Genomic DNA, 14,183 nt, shown 5'->3' with positions numbered 1-14,183 from the left:
CTATGCCACCATCTCCACTTTTTTTTCAGTAAATAGAATACATATACATGTGTGTGTGTGTGTGTGTGTGTGTGTGTGGCTGACAAGGAAGTCCGCGGTTATGGGGAGTGAGGCAAGAAAGTGGTGTTAATCAATCAGATCAGCTGTGATCATATTCAGTGGTAGAACAGGCTGGAGGGGCCGAACGGCCTACTCCTGCTCTTAATTCTTGTGTGTGTGTGTGTGTGTGTGAATAATTATTCCTGCGTTGATGGTCTGATAGCACCAGGGCATGTCTATGTAACATGAGCACTTACTTGCACCAGTAGCTTCGAAACACACGTTTACAACCAGAAAAGCTCCATTCGAGTTCACAGCATTTTTTTTAAAAAAAAGTTTCACGTAATCGGGGTGTTACAAACCCGCCACACACCGTGGCTTTAGCTGCAGCTTTATTATTGGTTGAGGTTCCTGTGAAGTGGAGTTTTCTTGAGAACCCGCCCGCGGACTGGGAGTGGATCTGAAACCCAGAGTGAGAGGGTTACAGCTGCTCTGAACCGCTGGAAGCGCAACAGAGCCAGAATCCGCCTCATTCACACCAAAGGTGCGCCTCACCGACACAGGTACATCTCCAGAAATCAGCGGCAGCAGCTCCCCGTTCGGAACGTTTAACACTTCAAATCCGGCCAGAGACAGGTACAATCCCACCTGTATCTGAGTGAGGGGCTGGGGGATTGTGTTCAGTATCTGAGTGAGGGGTTGGGGGATTGGGTTCAGTATCTGAGTGAGGGGTTGGGGGATTGTGTTCAGTATCTGAGTGACGGGTTGGGGGATTGTGTTCAGTATCTGAGTGAGGGGTTGTGGGATTGTGTTCAGTATCTGAGTGAGGGGTTTGCGGATTGTGTTCAGTATCTGAGTGAGGGGTTGGGGGATTGTGTTCAGTATCTGAGTGAGGGGTTGGGGGATTGTGTTCAGTATCTGAGTGAGGGGTTGGGGGATTGTGTTCAGTATCTGAGTGAGGGGTTGGGGGATTGTGTTCAGTATCTGAGTGAGGGGTTGGGGGATTGTGTTCAGTATCTGAGTGAGGGGTTGGGGGATTGTGTTCAGTATCTGAGTGACGGGTTGGGGGATTGTGTTCAGTATCTGAGTGAGGGGTTGGGGGATTGTGTTCAGTATCTGAGTGAGGGGTTGGGGAATTGTGTTCAGTATTTGAGTGAGGGGTTGGGGGATTGTGTTCACTATTTGCGTGAGGGGTTGGGGGATTGTGTTCAGTATCTGAGTGAGGGAATGGGGGATTTTGTTCAGTATCTGAGTGAGGGGTTGGGGAATTGTGTTCAGTATTTGAGTGAGGGGTTGGGGAATTGTGTTCAGTATTTGACTGAGGGGTTGGGGGATTGTGTTCAGTATTTGCGTGAGGGGTTGGGGGATTGTGTTCAGTATCTGAGTGAGGGCTTGGGGGATTTTGTTCAGTACCTGAGTGAGGGGTTGGGGGATTGTGTTCAGTATTTGAGTGAGGGGTTGGGGGATTGTGTTCAGTATTTGAGTGAGGGGTTTGGGGGATTGTGTTCAGTATCTGAGTGAGGGGTTGGGGGATTGTGTTCAGTATTTGAGTGAGGGGTTGGGGGATTGTGTTCAGTATTTGAGTGAGGGGTTGGGGAATTGTGTTCAGTATCTGAGTGAGGTGCTGGGGGATTGTGTTCAGTATCTGAATGAGGGGTTGGGGGATTGTGTTCAGTATCTGAGTGAGGGGCTGGGGGATTGTGTTCAGTTTCTGAGTGAGGGGTTGGGGGATTGTGTTCAGTATCTGAGCGAGGGGTTGGGGGATTGTGTTCAGTATCTGAGTGAGGGGCTGAGGGATTGTGTTCAGTACCTGAGTGAGGGGCTGGGGGATTGTGTTCAGTATATGAGTGAGGGGTTGGGGGATTGTGTTCAGTATCTGAGTGAGGGGTTGGGGGATTGTGTTCAGTATCTGAGTGAGGGGTTGGGGGATTGTGTTCAGTATCTGAGTGATGGGTTGAGGGATTGTGTTCAGTATCTGAGTGAGGGGCTGGGGGATTGTGTTCAGTATCTGAGTGAGGGGCTGGGGGATTGTGTTCAGTATCTGAGTGAGGGGTTGGTGGATTGTGTTCAATATTTGAGTGAGGGGTTGGGGGATTGTGTTCAGTATCTGAGTGAGGGGTTGGGGGATTGTGTTCAGTATTTGAGTGAGGGGTTGGCGGATTGTGTTCAGTATTTGAGTGAGGGGCTGGGGGATTGTGTTCAATATCTGAGTGAGGGGTTGGGGGATTGTGTTCAGTATCTGAGTGAGGGGTTGGGGGATTGTGTTCAGTATCTGAGTGAGGGGTTGGGGGATTGTGTTCAGTATCTGAGTGAGGGGTTGGGGGATTGTGTTCAGTATCTGAGTGAGGGGTTGGGGGATTGTGTTCAGTATCTGAGTGAGGGGTTGGGGGATTGTGTTCAGTATCTGAGTGAGGGGTTGGGGGATTGTGTTCAGTATCTGAGTGAGCAGCTGGGGCATTGTGTTCAGTATTTGAGTGAGGGGCTAGGGGATTGTGTTCAGTATTTGAGTTAGGGGTTGGGGGATTGTGTTCAGTATTTGAGTGAGGGGTTGGGGGATTGTGTTCAGTATCTGAGTGAGGGGTTGGGGGATTGTGTTCAGTATCTGAGTGAGGGGTTGGGGGATTGTGTTCAGTATCTGAGTGAGGGGTTGGGGGATTGTGTTCAGTATTTGAGTGAGGGGTTTGGGGATTGTGTTCAGTATCTGAGTGAGGGGTTGGGGGATTGTGTTCAGTATCTGAGTGAGGGGTTGGGGGATTGTGTTCAGTATCTGAGTGAGGGGTTGGGGGATTGTGTTCAGTATCTGAGTGAGGGGTTGGGGGATTGTGTTCAGTATCTGAGTGAGGGGCTGGTGTATTGAGTTCAGTATTTGAGTGAGGGGCTGGGGGATTGTGTTCAGTATCTGAGTGAGAGTCTAGGGGATTGTGTTCAGTTTTTGAGTGAGGGGTTGGTGGATTGTGTTCAGTATCTGAGTGAGGGGCTGGAGGATTGTGTTCAGTATCTGAGTGAGGGGCTGGGGGATTGTGTTCAGTATCTGAGTGAGGGGTTGGGGGATTGTGTTCAGTATCTGAGTGAGGGGTTGGGGGATTGTGTTCAGTATCTGAGTGAGGGGTTGGGGAATTGTGTTCAGTATCTGAATGAGGGGTTGGGGGATTGTGTTCAGTATTTGACTGAGGGGTTGGGGGATTGTGTTCAGTATCTGAGTGAGGGGATGGGGGATTGTGTTCAGTATTTGAGTGAGGGGTTGGGGGATTGTGTTCAGTATCTGAGTGAGGGGTTGGGGGATTGTGTTCAGTATCTGAGTGAGGGGTTGTGGGATTGTGTTCAGTATCTGAGTGAGGGGTTGGGGGATTGTGTTCAGTATCTGAGTGAGGGGTTGGGGGATTGTGTTCAGTATCTGAATGAGGGGTTGGGGGATTGTGTTCAGTATCTGAGTGAGGGGCTGGGGGATTGTGTTCAGTATCTGAGTGAGGGGCTGCGGGATTGTGTTCAGTATCTGAGTGAGGGGCTGCGGGATTGTGTTCAGTATCTGAGTGAGGGGTTGGGGGATTGTGTTCAGTATCTGAGTGAGGGGTTGGGGGATTGTGTTCAGTATTTGAGTGAGGTGTTGGGGGATTGTGTTCAGTATTTGAGTGAGGTGTTGGGGGATTGTGTTCAGTATCTGAGTGAGGGGTTGGGGGATTGTGTTCAGTATCTGAGTGAGAGGGTTGGGGGATTGTGTTCAGTATCTGAGTGAGGGGCTTGGGGGATTGTGTTCAGTATCTGAGTGAGGGGTTGGGGGATTGTGTTCAGTATCTGAGTGAGGGGTTGGGGGATTGTGTTCAGTATGTGAGTGAGGGGTTGGGGGATTGTGTTCAGTATCTGAGTGAGGGGTTGGGGGATTGTGTTCAGTATCTGAGTGAGGGGTTGTGGGATTGTGTTCAGTATCTGAGTGAGGGGTTGGGGAATTGTGTTCAGTATCTGAGTGAGGGGTTGGGGGATTGTGTTCAGTATCTGAGTGAGGGGTTGGGGGATTGTGTTCAGTATCTGAGTGAGGGGTTGGGGGATTGTGTTCAGTATTTGAGTGAGGTGTTGGGGGATTGTGTTCAGTATTTGAGTGAGGTGTTGGGGGATTGTGTTCAGTATCTGAGTGAGGGGTTGGGGGATTGTGTTCAGTATCTGAGTGAGAGGTTGGGGGATTGTGTTCAGTATATGAGTGAGGGGCTGGGGGATTGTGTTCAGTATTTGACTGAGGGGTTGGGGGATTGTGTTCAGTATCTGAGTGAGGGGTTGGGGGATTGTGTTCAGTATTTGAGTGAGGGGTTGGGGGATTGTGTTCAGTATCTCAGTGAGGGGTTGGGGGATTGTGTTCAGTATCTGAGTGAGGGGTTGTGGGATTGTGTTCAGTATCTGAGTGAGGGGTTGGGGAATTGTGTTCAGTATTTGAGTGAGGGGTTGGGGGATTGTGTTCACTATTTGCGTGAGGGGTTGGGGGATTGTGTTCAGTATCTGAGTGAGGGCTTGGGGGATTTTGTTCAGTATCTGAGTGAGGGGTTGGGGAATTGTGTTCAGTATTTGAGTGAGGGGTTGGGGAATTGTGTTCAGTATTTGAGTGAGGGGTTGGGGGATTGTGTTCAGTATTTGCGTGAGGGGTTGGGGGATTGTGTTCAGTATCTGAGTGAGGGCTTGGGGGATTTTGTTCAGTACCTGAGTGAGGGGTTGGGGGATTGTGTTCAGTATTTGAGTGAGGGGTTGGGGGATTGTGTTCAGTATTTGAGTGAGGGGTTTGGGGGATTGTGTTCAGTATCTGAGTGAGGGGTTGGGGGATTGTGTTCAGTATTTGAGTGAGGGGTTGGGGGATTGTGTTCAGTATTTTTGTGAGGGGTTGGGGAATTGTGTTCAGTATCTGAGTGACGTGCTGGGGGATTGTGTTCAGTATCTGAATGAGGGGTTGGGGGATTGTGTTCAGTATCTGAGTGAGGGGCTGGGGGATTGTGTTCAGTTTCTGAGTGAGGGGTTGGGGGATTGTGTTCAGTATCTGAGTGAGGGGTTGGGGGATTGTGTTCAGTATCTGAGTGAGGGGCTGAGGGATTGTGTTCAGTACCTGAGTGAGGGGCTGGGGGATTGTGTTCAGTATATGAGTGAGGGGTTGGGGGATTGTGTTCAGTATCTGAGTGAGGGGTTGGGGGATTGTGTTCAGTATCTGAGTGAGGGGTTGGGGGATTGTGTTCAGTATCTGAGTGATGGGTTGAGGGATTGTGTTCAGTATCTGAGTGAGGGGTTGGGGGATTGTGTTCAGTATCTGAGTGAGGGGCTGGGGGATTGTGTTCAGTATCTGAGTGAGGGGTTGGTGGATTGTGTTCAATATTTGAGTGAGGGGTTGGGGGATTGTGTTCAGTATCTGAGTGAGGGGTTGGGGGATTGTGTTCAGCATTTGAGTGAGGGGTTGGCGGATTGTGTTCAGTATTTGAGTGAGGGGTTGGGGGATTGTGTTCAGTATCTGAGTGAGGGGTTGGGGGATTGTGTTCAGTATCTGAGTGAGGGGTTGGGGGATTGTGTTCAGTATCTGAGTGAGGGGTTGGGGGATTGTGTTCAGTATCTGAGTGAGGGGTTGGGGGATTGTGTTCAGTATCTGAGTGAGGGGTTGGGGGATTGTGTTCAGTATCTGAGTGAGGAGTGGGGATTGTGTTCAGTATCTGAGTGAGGGGTTGGGGGATTGTGTTCAGTATCTGAGTGAGGGTTGGGGGATTGTGTTCAGTATCTGAGTGAGGGGTTGGGGGATTGTGTTCAGTATCTGAGTGAGGGGTTGGGGGATTGTGTTCAGTATTCTGAGTGAGGGGTTGGGGGATTGTGTTCAGTATCTGAGTGAGGGGTTGGGGGATTGTGTTCAGTATTCTGAGTGAGGGGTTGGGGGATTGTGTTCAGTATCTGAGTGAGGGGTTGGGGGATTGTGTTCAGTATCTGAGTGAGGGGTTGGGGGATTGTGTTCAGTATTCTGAGTGAGGGGTTGGGGGATTGTGTTCAGTATCTGAGTGAGGGGTTGGGGGATTGTGTTCAGTATTTGAGTGAGGGGTTGGGGGATTGTGTTCAGTATCTGAGTGAGGGGTTGGGGGATTGTGTTCAGTATCTGAGTGAGGGGGTTGGGGATTGTGTTCAGTATCTGAGTGAGGGGGTGGGGGATTGTGTTCAGTATCTGAGTGAGGGGTTGGGGGATTGTGTTCAGTATCTGAGTGAGGGGTTGGGGGATTGTGTTCAGTATCTGAGTGAGGGGTTGGGGGATTGTGTTCAGTATTTGAGTGAGGGGTTGGGGGATTGTGTTCAGTATCTGAGTGAGGGGTTGGGGATTGTGTTCAGTATCTGAGTGAGGGGTTGGGGGATTGTGTTCAGTATCTGAGTGAGGGGTTGGGGGATTGTGTTCAGTATCTGAGTGAGGGGTTGGGGGATTGTGTTCAGTATCTGAGTGAGGGGTTGGGGGATTGTGTTCAGTATCTGAGTGAGGGGTTGGGGATTGTGTTCAGTATCTGAGTGAGGGGCTTGGGGGATTGTGTTCAGTATCTGAGTGAGGGGTTGGGGGATTGTGTTCAGTATCTGAGTGAGGGGTTGGGGGATTGTGTTCAGTATCTGAGTGAGGGGTTGGGGATTGTGTTCAGTATCTGAGTGAGGGGTTGGGGATTGTGTTCAGTATCTGAGTGAGGGGTTGGGGGATTGTGTTCAGTATCTGAGTGAGGGGTTGGGGGATTGTGTTCAGTATCTGAGTGAGGGGCTTGGGGGATTGTGTTCAGTATCTGAGTGAGGGGTTGGGGGATTGTGTTCAGTATTTGAGTGAGGGGGTTGGGGGATTGTGTTCAGTATCTGAGTGAGGGGTTGGGGGATTGTGTTCAGTATCTGAGTGAGGGGTTGGGGGATTGTGTTCAGTATCTGAGTGAGGGGTTGGGGGATTGTGTTCAGTATCTGAGTGAGGGGTTGGGGGATTGTGTTCAGTATCTGAGTGAGGGGTTGGGGGATTGTGTTCAGTATCTGAGTGAGGGGTTGGGGGATTGTGTTCAGTATCTGAGTGAGGGGTTGGGGGATTGTGTTCAGTATCTGAGTGAGGGGTTGGGGGATTGTGTTCAGTATTGAGTGAGGGGCTTGGGGGGATTGTGTTCAGTATCTGAGTGAGGGGCTAGGGGGATTGTGTTCAGTATCTGAGTGAGGGGTTGGGGGATTGTGTTCAGTATCTGAGTGAGGGGTTGGGGGATTGTGTTCAGTATCTGAGTGAGGGGCTGGGGGATTGTGTTCAGTATCTGAGTGGAGGGGTTGGGGGATTGTGTTCAGTATCTGAGTGAGGGGATGGGGGATTGTGTTCAGTATTGAGTGAGGGGTTGGGGGATTGTGTTCAGTATCTGAGTGAGGGGTTGGGGGATTGTGTTCAGTATCTGAGTGAGGGGTTGGGGGATTGTGTTCAGTATCTGAGTGAGGGGTTGGGGGATTGTGTTCAGTATCTGAGTGAGGGGTTGAGGGGATTGTGTTCAGTATCTGAGTGATGGGTTGAGGGATTGTGTTCAGTATCTGAGTGAGGGGCTGGGGGATTGTGTTCAGTATCTGAGTGAGGGGCTGGGGGATTGTGTTCAGTATCTGAGTGAGGGGTTGGTGATTGTGTTCAATATTTGAGTGAGGGGTTGGGGGATTGTGTTCAGTATCTGAGTGAGGGGTTGGGGGATTGTGTTCAGCATTTGAGTGAGGGGTTGGCGGGATTGTGTTCAGTATTCTGAGTGAGGGGCTGGGGGATTGTGTTCAGTATCTGAGGTGAGGGGTTGGGGGATTGTGTTCAGTATCTGAGTGAGGGGTTGGGGGATTGTGTTCAGTATCTGAGTGAGGGGTTGGGGGATTGTGTTCAGTATCTGAGTGAGGGGTTGGGGGATTGTGTTCAGTATCTGAGTGAGGGGTTGGGGGATTGTGTTCAGTATCTGAGTGAGGCAGCTGGGGGCATTGTGTTCAGTATCTGAGTGAGGGGTTGGGGATTGTGTTCAGTATCTGAGTGAGGGGTTGGGGGATTGTGTTCAGTATTTGAGTGAGGGGTTGGGGGATTGTGTTCAGTATCTGAGTGAGGGGTTGGGGGATTGTGTTCAGTATCTGAGTGAGGGGTTGGGGGATTGTGTTCAGTATCTGAGTGAGGGGTTGGGGGATTGTGTTCAGTATCTGAGTGAGGGGTTGGGGGATTGTGTTCAGTATCTGAGTGAGGGGTTGGGGGATTGTGTTCAGTATCTGAGTGAGGGGTTGGGGGATTGTGTTCAGTATCTGAGTGAGGGGTTGGGGGATTGTGTTCAGTATCTGAGTGAGGGGTTGGGGGATTGTGTTCAGTATCTGAGTGAGGGGTTGGGGGATTGTGTTCAGTATCTGAGTGAGGGGTTGGGGATTGTGTTCAGTATCTGAGTGAGGGGTTGGGGGATTGTGTTCAGTATCTGAGTGAGGGGTTGGGGGATTGTGTTCAGTATCTGAGTGAGGGGTTGGGGGATTGTGTTCAGTATCTGAGTGAGGGGTTGGGCGGATTGTGTTCAGTATCTGAGTGAGGGGTTGGGGGATTGTGTTCAGTATCTGAGTGAGGGGTTGGGGGATTGTGTTCAGTATCTGAGTGAGGGGTTGGGGGATTGTGTTCAGTATCTGAGTGAGGGGTTGGGGGATTGTGTTCAGTATCTCAGTGAGGGGTTGGGGGATTGTGTTCAGTTTCTGAGTGTGGGGCTGGGGGATTGTGTTCAGTATCTGAGTGAGGGGCTGGGTATTGTGTTCAGTATCTGAGTGAGGGGTTGGGGGATTGTGTTCAGTATCTGAGTGAGGGGTTGGGGGATTATGTTCAGTATGTGAGTGAGGGGTTGGGGGATTGTGTTCAGTATCTGAGTGAGGGGTTGGGGGATTGTGTTCAGTATCTGAGTGAGGGGTTGGGGGATTGTGTTCAGTATCTGAGTGAGGGGTTGGGGGATTGTGTTCAGTATCTGAGTGAGGGGTTGGGGGATTGTGTTCAGTATCTGAGTGAGGGGGTTGGGGGATTGTGTTCAGTATCTGAGTGAGGGGTTGGGGGGATTGTGTTCAGTATCTGAGTGAGGGCTAGGGGATTGTGTTCAGTATTTGAGTGAGGGGTTGGGGGATTGTGTTCAGTATCTGAGTGAGGGGCTGGGGGATTGTGTTCAGTATCTGAGTGAGGGGTCTGGGGGATTGTGTTCAGTATCTGAGTGAGGGGTTGGGGGATTGTGTTCAGTTTCTGAGTGAGGGGTTGGGGGATTGTGTTCAGTATCTGAGTGAGGGGTTGGGGGATTGTGTTCAGTATCTGAGTGAGGGGCTGGGGGATTGTGTTCAGTATCTGAGTGAGGGGCTGGGGGATTGTGTTCAGTATCTGAGTGAGGGGTTGGGGGATTGTGTTCAGTATCTGAGTGAGGGGTTGGGGGATTGTGTTCAGTATCTGAGTGAGGGGTTGGGGGATTGTGTTCAGTATCTGAGTGAGGGGTTGGGGGATTGTGTTCAGTATCTGAGTGATGGGTTGAGGGATTGTGTTCAGTATCTGAGTGAGGGGCTGGGGGATTGTGTTCAGTATCTGAGTGAGGGGCTGGGGGATTGTGTTCAGTATCTGAGTGAGGGGTTGGTGGATTGTGTTCAATATTTGAGTGAGGGGTTGGGGGATTGTGTTCAGTATCTGAGTGAGGGGTTGGGGGATTGTGTTCAGCATTTGAGTGAGGGGTTGGCGGATTGTGTTCAGTATTTGAGTGAGGGGCTGGGGGATTGTGTTCAATATCTGAGTGAGGGGTTGGGGGATTGTGTTCAGTATCTGAGTGAGGGGTTGGGGGATTGTGTTCAGTATCTGAGTGAGGGGTTGGGGGTTTGTGTTCCGTATCTGAGTGAGGGGTTGGGGGATTGTGTTCAGTATCTGAGTGAGGGGTTGGGGGATTGTGTTCAGTATCTGAGTGAGCAGCTGGGGCATTGTGTTCAGTATTTGAGTGAGGGGCTAGGGGATTGTGTTCAGTATTTGAGTTAGGGGTTGGGGGATTGTGTTCAGTATTTGAGTGAGGGGTTGGGGGATTGTGTTCAGTATCTGAGTGAGGGGTTGGGGGATTGTGTTCAGTATCTGAGTGAGGGGTTGGGGGATTGTGTTCAGTATCTGAGTGAGGGGTTGGGGGATTGTGTTCAGTATTTGAGTGAGGGGTTGGGGGATTGTGTTCAGTATCTGAATGAGGGGTTGGGGGATTGTGTTCAGTATCTGAGTGAGGGGTTGGGGGATTGTGTTCAGTATCTGAGTGAGGGGTTGGGGGATTGTGTTCAGTATCTGAGTGAGGGGTTGGGGGATTGTGTTCAGTATCTGAGTGAGGGGCTGGTGTATTGAGTTCAGTATTTGAGTGAGGGGCTGGGGGATTGTGTTCAGTATCTGAGTGAGAGTCTAGGGGATTGTGTTCAGTTTTTGAGTGAGGGGTTGGTGGATTGTGTTCAGTATCTGAGTGAGGGGCTGGAGGATTATGTTCAGTATCTGAGTGAGGGGCTGGGGGATTGTGTTCAGTATCTGAGTGAGGGGTTGGGGGTTTGGGTACAGTATCTGAGTGAGGCGTTGGGCCATTGTGTTCAGTATCTGAGTGAGGGGCTGGGGGATTGTGTTCAGTATCTGAGTGAGGGGTTGGGGATTGTGTTCAGTATCTGAGTGAGGGGTTGGGGGATTGTGTTCAGTATCTGAGTGAGGGGTTGGGGATTGTGTTCAGTATCTGAGTGAGGGGCTGGGGGATTGTGTTCAGTATCTGAGTGAGGGGTCTGGGGATTGTGTTCAGTATCTGAGTGAGGGTTGGGGGATTGTGTTCAGTATCTGAGTGAGGGGTTGGGGGATTGTGTTCAGTATCTGAGTGAGGGGTTGGGGGATTGTGTTCAGTATCTGAGTGAGGGGTTGGGGGATTGTGTTCAGTATCTGAGTGAGGGGTTGGGGGATTGTGTTCAGTATCTGAGTGAGGGGTTGGGGGATTGTGTTCAGTATCTGAGTGAGGGGTTGGGGGATTGTGTTCAGTATCTGAGTGAGGGGTTGGGGGATTGTGTTCAGTATCTGAGTGAGGGGTTGGGGGATTGTGTTCAGTATCTGAGTGAGGGGTTGGGGGATTGTGTTCAGTATCTGAGTGAGGGGTTGGGGGATTGTGTTCAGTATCTGAGTGAGGGGTTGGGGGATTGTGTTCAGTATCTGAGTGAGGGGTTGGGGGATTGTGTTCAGTATCTGAGTGAGGGGTTGGGGGATTGTGTTCAGTATCTGAGTGAGGGGTTGGGGGATTGTGTTCAGTATCTGAGTGAGGGGTTGGGGGATTGTGTTCAGTATCTGAGTGAGGGGTTGGGGGATTGTGTTCAGTATCTGAGTGAGGGGTTGGGGGATTGTGTTCAGTATCTGAGTGAGGGGTTGGGGATTGTGTTCAGTATCTGAGTGAGGGGTTGGGGGATTGTGTTCAGTATCTGAGTGAGGGGCTTGGGGATTGTGTTCAGTATCTGAGTGAGGGGTTGGGGGATTGTGTTCAGTATCTGAGTGAGGGGTTGGGGGATTGTGTTTAGTATCTGAGTGAGGGGTTGGGGGATTGTGTTCAGTATCTGAGTGAGGGGCTGGGGCATTGTGTTCAGTATTTGACTAAGGGGTTGGGGGATTGTTTTCAGTATCTGAGTGAGGGGTTGGGGGATTGTGTTCAGTATCTGAGTGAGGGGTTGGGGGATTGTGTTCAGTATTTGAGTGAGGGGTTGGGGGATTGTGTTCAGTATCTGAATGAGGGGCTGGAGGATTGTATTCAGTATTTGACTGAGGGGTTGGGGGATTGTGTTCAGTATCTGAGTGAGGGGTTGGGGGATTGTGTTCAGTATCTGAGTGAGGGGTTGGGGGATTGTGTTCCGTATTTGAGTGAGGGGTTGGGGGATTGTGTTCAGTATCTGAGTGAGGGGTTGGGGGATTGTGTTCAGTATCTGAGTGAGGGGTTGGGGGATTGTGTTCAGTATCTGAGTGAGGGGTTGGGGATTGTGTTCAGTATCTGAGTGAGGGGTTGGGGGATGTGTTCAGTATCTGAGCTGAGGGGTTGGGGGATTGTGTTCAGTATCTGAGTGAGGGGTTGGGGGATTGTGTTCAGTATCTGAGTGAGGGGTTGGGGGATTGTGTTCAGTATCTGAGTGAGGGGTCTGGGGCATTGTGTTCAGTATCTGAGTGAGGGGTTGGGGGATTGTGTTCAGTATCTGAGTGAGGGGTTGGGGGATTGTGTTCAGTATCTGAGTGAGGGGTTGGGGGATTGTGTTCAGTATCTGAGTGAGGGGGTGGGGGATTGTGTTCAGTATCTGATGAGGGGTTGGGGGATTGTTTTCAGTATTTGAGTGAGGGGTTGGGGGATTGTGTTCAGTATCTGAGTGAGGGGTTGGGGGATTGTGTTCAGTATTTGAGTGAGGGGTTGGTGGATTGTGTTCAGTATCTGAGTGAGGGGTTGGGGGATTGTGTTCAGTATCTGAGTGAGGGGTTGGGGGATTGTGTTCAGTATCTGAGTGAGGGGCTGGAGGATTGTGTTCAGTATTTGAGTGAGGGGTTGGGGGATTGTGTTCAGTATCTGAGTGAGGGGCTGGAGGATTGTGTTCAGTATCTGAGTGAGGGGTTGGGGGATTGTGTTCAGTATCTGAGTGAGGGGTTGGGGGATTGTGTTCAGTATCTGAGTGAGGGGTTGGGGGATTGTGTTCAGTATCTGAGTGAGGGGTTGGGGGATTGTGTTCAGTATCTGAGTGAGGGGTTGGGGATTGTGTTCAGTATCTGAGTGAGGGGTTGGGGGATTGTGTTCAGTATCTGAGTGAGGGGTTGGGGGATTGTGTTCAGTATCTGAGGAGGGGTTGGGGGATTGTGTTCAGTATCTGAGTGAGGGGTTGGGGGATTGTGTTCAGTATCTGAGTGAGGGGTTGGGGGATTGTGTTCAGTATCTGAGTGAGGGGTTGGGGGATTGTGTTCAGTATTCTGAGTGAGGGGTTGGGGGATTGTGTTCAGTATCTGAGTGAGGGGTTGGGGGATTGTGTTCAGTATCTGAGTGAGGGGTTTGGGGATTGTGTTCAGTATCTGAGTGAGGGGTTGGGGGATTGTGTTCAGTATCTGAGTGAGGGGTCTGGGGATTGTGTTCAGTATCTGAGTGAGGGGTTGGGGGATTGTGATTCAGTATCTGAGTGAGGGGTTGGGGGATTGTGTTCAGTATCTGAGTGAGGGGTTGGGGGATTGTGTTCAGTATCTGAGTGAGGGGTTGGGGGATTGTGTTCAGTATCTGAGTGAGGGGTTGGGGGATTGTGTTCAGTATCTGAGTGAGGGGTTGGGGGATTGTGTTCAGTATCTGAGTGAGGGGTTGGGGATTGTGTTCAGTATCTGAGTGAGGGGTTGGGGGGATTGTGTTCAGTATCTGAGTGAGGGGTTGGGGGATTGTGTTCAGTATCTGAGTGAGGGGTTGGGGGATTGTGTTCAGTATCTGAGTGAGGGGTTGGGGGATTGTGTTCAGTATCTGAGTGAGGGGTTGGGGGATTGTGTTCAGTATCTGAGTGAGGGGTTAGGGGGATTGTGTTCAGTATCTGAGTGAGGGGTTGGGGGATTGTGTTCAGTATCTGAGTGGGGGTTGGGGATTGTGTTCAGTATCTGAGTGAGGGGTGGGGGATTGTGTTCAGTATCTGAGTGAGGGGTTGGGGGATTGTGTTCAGTATTTGAGTGAGGGGTTGGGGATTGTGTTCAGTATCTGAGTGAGGGGTTGGGGGATTGTGTTCAGTATTTGAGTGAGGGGTTGGGGGATTGTGTTCAGTATCTGAGTGAGGGGTTGGGGGATTGTGTTCAGTATTTGAGTGAGGGGTTGGGGGATTGTGTTCAGTATCTGAGTGAGGGGTTGGGGGATTGTGTTCAGTATCTGAAGTGAGGGGTTGGGGGATTGTGTTCAGTATCTGAGTGAGGGGTTGGGGGATTGTGTTCAGTATCTGAGTGAGGGGTTGGGGGATTGTGTTCAGTATCTGAGTGAGGGGTTGGGGGATTGTGTTCAGTATCTGAGTGAGGGGTTGGGGGATTGTGTTCAGTATCTGAGTGAGGGGTTGGGGGATTGTGTTCAGTATCTGAGTGAGGGGTTGGGGGATTGTGTTCAGTATCTGAGTGAGGGGCTTGGGGGATTGTGTTCAGTATCTGAGTGAGGGGTTGGGGGATT

At 50.7% G+C, this 14,183-nt stretch overlaps 1 protein-coding gene across 2 annotated transcripts in view; it reads left to right on the top strand.

Annotated features, from left to right (window-relative positions):
* The first annotated feature begins 474 nt into the window (after positions 1-474).
* The window catches only part of LOC121272150 (claudin-1-like), an 80,005-nt gene continuing 66,296 nt past the window's right edge, over positions 475-14,183 (top strand). The window contains exon 1 of one of the 2 annotated variants that reach the window (XM_041178668.1): positions 475-602. The gene's annotated coding sequence lies outside the window, so the exon portion shown is untranslated. Of the gene's footprint in view, positions 676-14,183 lie in introns of both variants that reach the window. The other variant, XM_041178658.1, reaches the window with a different exon arrangement.

This window comes from Carcharodon carcharias, chromosome 2 (assembly GCF_017639515.1).
Source record: "Carcharodon carcharias isolate sCarCar2 chromosome 2, sCarCar2.pri, whole genome shotgun sequence".
NCBI classification, from domain to species: Eukaryota; Metazoa; Chordata; class Chondrichthyes; order Lamniformes; family Lamnidae; genus Carcharodon; species Carcharodon carcharias.
Note: the sequence above shows the minus strand (reverse complement) of the source record. Positions and strands in the feature narration are given on the sequence as shown.